The following is a 6,792-nucleotide window of genomic DNA, read 5'->3' on the forward strand; positions in this document are numbered from 1 at the left end:
ACACTAATGCGCATAAAATAAAAAAAATTAGGTATGTTGGGTTAATAGAATATATTAATTAAAATTAACCTACATGTTTAGAGGATGTTGGAGCTCCTCAAAGTAGATGTGAGTGCCTGGAACCAAATTCAGATCCTTTGGGAGAGAAATAAGTGTGTTTGACTGCTGAGCCATCTCTCCAGCCTCATGTTTGCTTGGTGTTTTTGTTTTTGAGACAGGGTTTCTCTCCCTGGCAGCCCTAGAACTTGCTTTGTAGACCAGGCTGACTTCAAACTCAGAAATCCACCTGCCTCTGCCTTCCGGGTGCTGGGATTAAAGGTGTGTGTGCTGCCGCCGCCACCACCACTCAGGCTCTTTGTTTTTATGACAGGGGCTTGCTAAAAGCCCAGGCTGACCTGGACTCTAAATCCTGTTTCAGCCTATAATATGCAGGCTTACGTGAACCACCGTATTAGACTCTCTCTGTCCCTCTTCCTCCTCCTCTCTGGCATGACTACTCAGACTTGCCTGGATTTCCCTATGTAAATCAGACTGGTCTGAAACCTGTGGCAATCCTCTTCCTACTGCCTCGGAATGCTGGGATTGCAATAATATGTCCTTTTTTAAATATGCCTACCAGGACATTTTAATGCAAAAATGACTCCATGGTACATTTCTGATACCAGAAGCCTTAAATGATAGAACACATGAAACCAGCCTATCGAAGTGCTGGAATCTTGTTTTCTTTAAATACAAAATAAGGCTTTTCCAGTATTCCTAGAGTTCTCTAAAATTAATTTGACATCACTAACAAAGTTCCCTCTGTATCAAATGCAACTAAGAACAATAAAATTACTCAACCTTATGAAAATACAGGTATTCTCCCCCCCCCAAAAAAAAAATTCTTGTTAACGATGAGATCAAGACTACATTTAATCCCAGGAGACCCTGATAAATGCTTATAGAGAGCATATCTAACCCTGTGTGTCAAAAATCCTCTATCCTCACAGCAAGGCACAATTGAACAAGTCTTTGGCTTGGGTTTTTTTTAGCTTAAAGAAGTTTTTAAAAGTCTGATCTGAGATGTGGTACTTAGGATCCTGGGGTTAGTTTAGAGTCACCGTTTTCTTATTTACCTCCCTACTAGGTTCTAGGCTTCAAAGATTTTTAAATATGTGCCAGTGTTACATATCAGTAATTGTCCTATGTATTAAGACACTTTGGAGAATTCAACTCACTATCAGTCTAACCTATAACAACTATGTTATTTTAGATAATGGTGGCTGTGTGACCTTCGTTCCAGTGCACACTGATATGACTCACACACAAGTGATGATAAAATTCATGTGACTTCTTTGTTCCGAGGAATGTTCCAGATGTGTGACTGGGAGAAATGCTCTATTATTTAATTATGTTATCAGTGCAGATCAGAGGTAGATCAAAAAGTGGGAGCTGTTCAAGCCAGTGAAATAGAGACCAGGTCTGAAGAAACCCCAAGCGGATAGCACTAGTTAGATTTCATACGTGACCTAAGCAAGCCTTGATTGATTTGAAGAAACTTAAGAGAAAAACTACGTTCAGCATGTTTGTGTGGTGCTGAGGTCCAAGCCTGGGGCCACACACACTCTTGAGCACATTCTCTGCAGCCTTAGGCCCCGGGCTGTTTCTTCTAAGCTGCCTCTACCGGTATTCACAAGGCAGCAGCTGGTGAAGGCACGGCTGAAAGCCCGTGCTGACTCCTGAGAGCCACCTGTGCTACAGGCGGGACGTCGATAGAAGGACACTCACCCCTCCTTCCTACACACCCACCCTACTCCCTACCCATTGTGAACCCCCCACTTGCCCCTCCTCACTACACATTGGAAGTCCCTCAACATTATTCACCCTTCTGTCCTACACACTCGATCACACACACACACAGAGACGTGCACAAACACTATACACATACACACACACACACACACACATATATAAAATAAAAATAAAAGATTTAAATGGCCTGCACTGAAGAAAATCAGAGCTCCATTCCACCAATCAGAGATAGCCAAACAAGCCAAGGGTCTCTGGTATACACACTGAACTGAGTAACTGTAACGCTGATCAATGAAGTTTCTTTTGCTTTATTTCAGTCTTCCTGCAAAGCCCCTTCTGAACCACTTGCAGTTCACAGCTGCCTGATTCATGAAGTCTTGTCTGCTACAATAAACTTCTAATGGGCCTCGCTTTACGTTTTTAGCTGTCCGGGCTGAATCTGCTCCTCTTTTCAGTACTCGGAAGTTCAAATTCCTCCACTGAGTCCAGCGGAAACTTGATGATAAGCATTTGGCTGTAAAAGTCGCCAGAGGGCAAGCATGCTGTGTGATCAAGTTTTTCCAACAGGCTAAAGTCCTCATTTCCAGCTAGCATGCGTTTGTGCTTACGGGGCCTTCCAGAGAAGAACAAATCTTTAGCCAGATGTTGTAACATACCTGTAATCTTACACAAGAAAAAAAAAAAAACTCTTTCCAAATGAACTGGAATTACAGATGGTTGTGAGCTGTCATGTAGATACTAGGAATTGAACCCAGGTCCTTTGGAAGAGCAGCCAGTGTTGCTGACTGCTGAGCCATCTCTCCAGCTCCCGCTTTTGCTTTTTGAGGCAGGGTCTTATGTATCCAAGGCTATCCTTAAATTTATTACGTAGCTGAGGATCACCCTCAGCTCCTGACCCTCCTGCTCTATCCTGGGTGCTAGGCGGGCCGGCCTGCACATCCCCAGTGTATGTAGAGATCAAACCCAGGGCCTCATGAGTGCAGGGCAAGCACTCTGCAGATGGAGGCCCAGCCCCAGCTTGCTTTTTCTCTTGCTAGTCTAGGTATAGCATGCACAGAGGGGGGGAGAAAGAGCAAGCATGCTGCTGTGTGGGCGGTCGTGGACACCCGGGTGTTGCTCCATTCTCTAGGTGTTTCCTTTAGAATCCATCTTCTATCTAAACCAACAGGCATTCAGGTTCCTTCCCCTTAAGTGAGGCTTTGTTTTTCTCTCCTTTTCTTTTTCCCCCCCTGAGACAGGGTTTCTCTGTGTAGCCTTGGCTGTCCTGGACTTGCTTTGTAGACCATTCTGGCCTCAAACTCACAGAGATCCTCCTGCCTCTACCTCCCAGGGGGCTGGGATTATAGGCTTGTGCCACCACGCCCAGCTTACTTTATCCTTTCTATCGGTCCTCAAACCACCACCGAAGAGCTATTCCCCGAAACTTGAAAATGCCACAGAGCAGATGACATAATCATAAGGAAAACTTAAATCTCATGGTTGTCTGCTAGCCACGTGGTCACCTGAGCTCTTCCTGGCCTGACTTTCTCCTTGGCTTCCGGATGTGGCACTGGCTTCGCCATGTGGCACTGCGCCAGTCATCTTCAACTGCCAACCAGGTGCAGGGCCCTCAGAGTTCCTGCGCCACAGATGTCCATGAGGGATACCAATTAACACACAGGCTGAGCGAGGTATGCACGCCCTGTACTACACAGACTGGTTGATAGCCCTTCAAAATTGCAGGTGTGGGCTGGGGAGATGACCCAGCAGATAAAAGTGTTTACTGCATAGGCCCGACGGCCTGCGTTCCCTTCCCAGAACCCACAGTAAGAAAGAACCAACTCCAAAAGCCCTCTGACTTTCACAAGCCCAACATGGCACCCACACTTACACCAACGAGTTATGCCCCTATGCACACACTAAGAAAAGTAAATTAAAATTAAAAGTTGCAGATGCCCTGCTGGACCTGGACATAAGCCCTGGAGAGATTTTTCTCTTCCTACAAACATTGCTCCCCCCTGCCCTTCTATTCCCCCCCAAAACAACTTCAGCTGGACCCGCTCCTACCGGGATTCTCAGTTTTCAAAACCTGCCGAAATGCAGGACCCAGGTTGCCTTGAGAGCTGGAAATCGGCATCTACAGAAATTGTTCCTGGCCATTTAGGCTAGGTGGTCCTTAGCTGAGCCTTTAAGAATGGGGGCAAAGGTCAAACTCTAAGACCTCTTACCTGCCTCTTGTCCTGCCCTGCCCCTCTCCTCCTCTTCCCCTCCCTTCCTATCCTTGGTTGGCTTTCCTTTCTCCTCTTCCTCTTCCCCTTCCTCTTCCTCCTCTCCTCCCTTTTTTCCTTCTTCCTCCTTCCTCCCATCATCCTCCACGATCTCTAATTACTTCTTGCTGTAATGACATAAAAATATTTATAGTCATCACTGAATAGTCACATCACTAGTTCATCTTTTTATTTCCCCATTTGTGTTTTTTCTTCTTTCATTTTGCTCTGCCCCAGAGTCTAGTCTTGCTCATGGATGGTGCCTCATCTCCCTCCATTGATATTGTTTTTCCTATAACTCAAAAGAAATATTTCATTACATTTTGTTTTAGTGGTGTGGTGTGTGTGTGTGTGTGTGTGTGTAGGACAGAGGCTGACTTCAGTATCTTCCCCGATTGTTATCTATCTTATTCCTTTTTCAAGACTGGCCTCTCACTGAATCTGGATCCCACTGACTCTGTTAGCCTGGCTGGTCAAGGAGTTCCTGAATCTGCCACCTCCATGCTTCCAGCACTGGGCTTACGGCTGTGTTCTGCTAGGTTTGGATTTTACAGGGATCTGTAGTTCCCTAGGCACTCCGCTTTGGTTTGAAGTGTCACTGTTTTCTCCTAGGTGACTCTTGTCAAGTGTGTCATTGTCACCGGAGGCTAACCCAGTGAGGCCACCGGACTTTGGACTCAAAGCTTAACTATAAGTAAACCTTTCCTCTTTTTAAGTTTATTTGTCTCCAGAATTCCACCACAGTAATACAGAGATAACTGACAAATTCTATTTCCCCGTTCTGTCAACTCAGATGAATTATCTCACCTTTGTGATCCTTAGATTTGTATCTTTAAAAAATGGGAACAAAATGCTTATTACATGGGATAGCTGGAAAAGTTAGGTGAGATTTCTACCAAATCTTTTGTATTAGTGTCTTGCCTTTCAAATGCTTGCTCAGAGACTGACTATGCCTCATCTCCCTCCATAGATACTGTTTTTCTTATAATTCAAAAGCATTTATTTTAGCGTGTAGTATGTTTGTGTTGCCACAGCACATGTGTGGAGGTCAGAGGACATTTACACAGGTCCTAGCATTCCAGGTTCAATCCCCGTTCCATAAAAATAAATAAATAAGCATATTGTTAACTCCGTCTCCTAAAGCCCGCCATTACCATCACCCAAAGCAACAATATTTGCAAAGCCAAGGGGCTGGTGTGCGACCTTATTTTTTTTTTTTCTAAAACAATGGAGCAAATTTATAGTTAACTATAGTCTTTTTGAGACAGGGGCCCACTTTGTAGTCTTGGTGGACCTGGAGCTTGTTAGGTTGACCATACTGGTCTCAAACTCATAGAGGTGAGCTTCAGCCTGCTGGGATTAGAGGCGTGTGCCACCACACATGGCAGGTTTCTAGAACTGTAAAAGTTCAAGTAGGTTCTACATATAACATCTCATGTTTCTCCAAGGGATTCAGTACAGGCATGAAGGGTGTATTAAAAGCACCTCCCATAGGCTGCGAGTGCCAGTAAGGTACACTTCAGTTCATTCTGAGAAGCAAGTACAGAGACACTAGAGGACCCCAGCCACAGGAGGAGGGACAAGGGGAGGGAGGGAACAGCACTGGGGCACTTCAGTGGTCCTAAGGCAAGTAAAAAAGGACAAGGGTAGTTTTCCTAGAAAACAGAGCAAAGGTGAGCAGGCAAGGGTAGGAAGACTTAGAGCACTAGAGGACTGTCTGCTGGACAGGCGGCACCGGGAGGAAGTGAGAAGAGCCAGATGAAGATAAAGAAAAGTATGCCTGTCTTGTGGAATAGTCTGGACTCTGTCCTGATGTCCAAGGGAGTGAAAAACAGGAGCTTTAGACCTGGGAGTCACGTGATCTACTGTGCAGCTGGAGAGAATCTCAGGGGAGTGACTTTGCAGAAGTGGGACGCTCGCTGTTTGTACCAAGTCGACACTTAAAGCTTCCTCCTCCTGTGTTTTCCCTGGTTCTTCACCAGGAGTTTCCAGGTGGACCAGCCTATTCATTTCTGTAGAAATAAGCATCTTGTTCTGTTTGCACTATTTTTCCTCTCTCTTTCTCTCTCTCTAGGGTCTTTCTACATAGTCCTGGCTGTCCTCAAACTTGCTGTGTAGACCAAGCTGGCATCAAAATCACAGAAATCTACCAACTCTTGCCTCCCAGGTGCTGGGATCATGCTGCCATTCTGGCTAAATTTTAATCTTTAGTTTTATTTTATGTGTTTGGGTACTTTGCCTGTATACCTGTATCTCTCTGCATCAGCTATCTGCAGTTTTGAGTTGTCATGTGGTTGCTTGGGCTTGAACTCAGGTCCTGTGGAAAGGCTACCAAAGCTCCTAACCACAGAGCCATCTCGCCAGCCCCACAAAGGAGCCTTGTCTTAATTGTCTGATATCCAAAGGGGAGGTCATGGTGTTTGTTTCTGACAGCTTCATGCCTGCTAGTGCATTTTCATCACAGCTGCCTAGAACATTCTAAACTTGGGGCTTAAAGGAACAACAACCTAGAACCTAGAACCTTCACTCAGATGAAGCCCATGGTAGCTCATAACCAATTGGTTTCCCATAGTAAGGGGAACAAGGACTATTTCTAACAGGAACTCAATGGCAGGCTCTTTGACCTCCCCACCCCCCAAGGGAGGAGCAGTCCTGCTAGGCCACAGAGGAGGACTTTGCAGCCAGTCCTGAAGATACCTGATAAAACAGGGTCAGATGAAAGGGGAGGAGGTCCTCCCCAATTCGTGGACTTGGA

This window comes from Psammomys obesus, unplaced genomic scaffold, assembly GCF_907164565.1.
Source record: "Psammomys obesus unplaced genomic scaffold, mPsaObe1.curated_primary_1811, whole genome shotgun sequence".
NCBI lineage: Eukaryota > Metazoa > Chordata > Mammalia > Rodentia > Muridae > Psammomys > Psammomys obesus.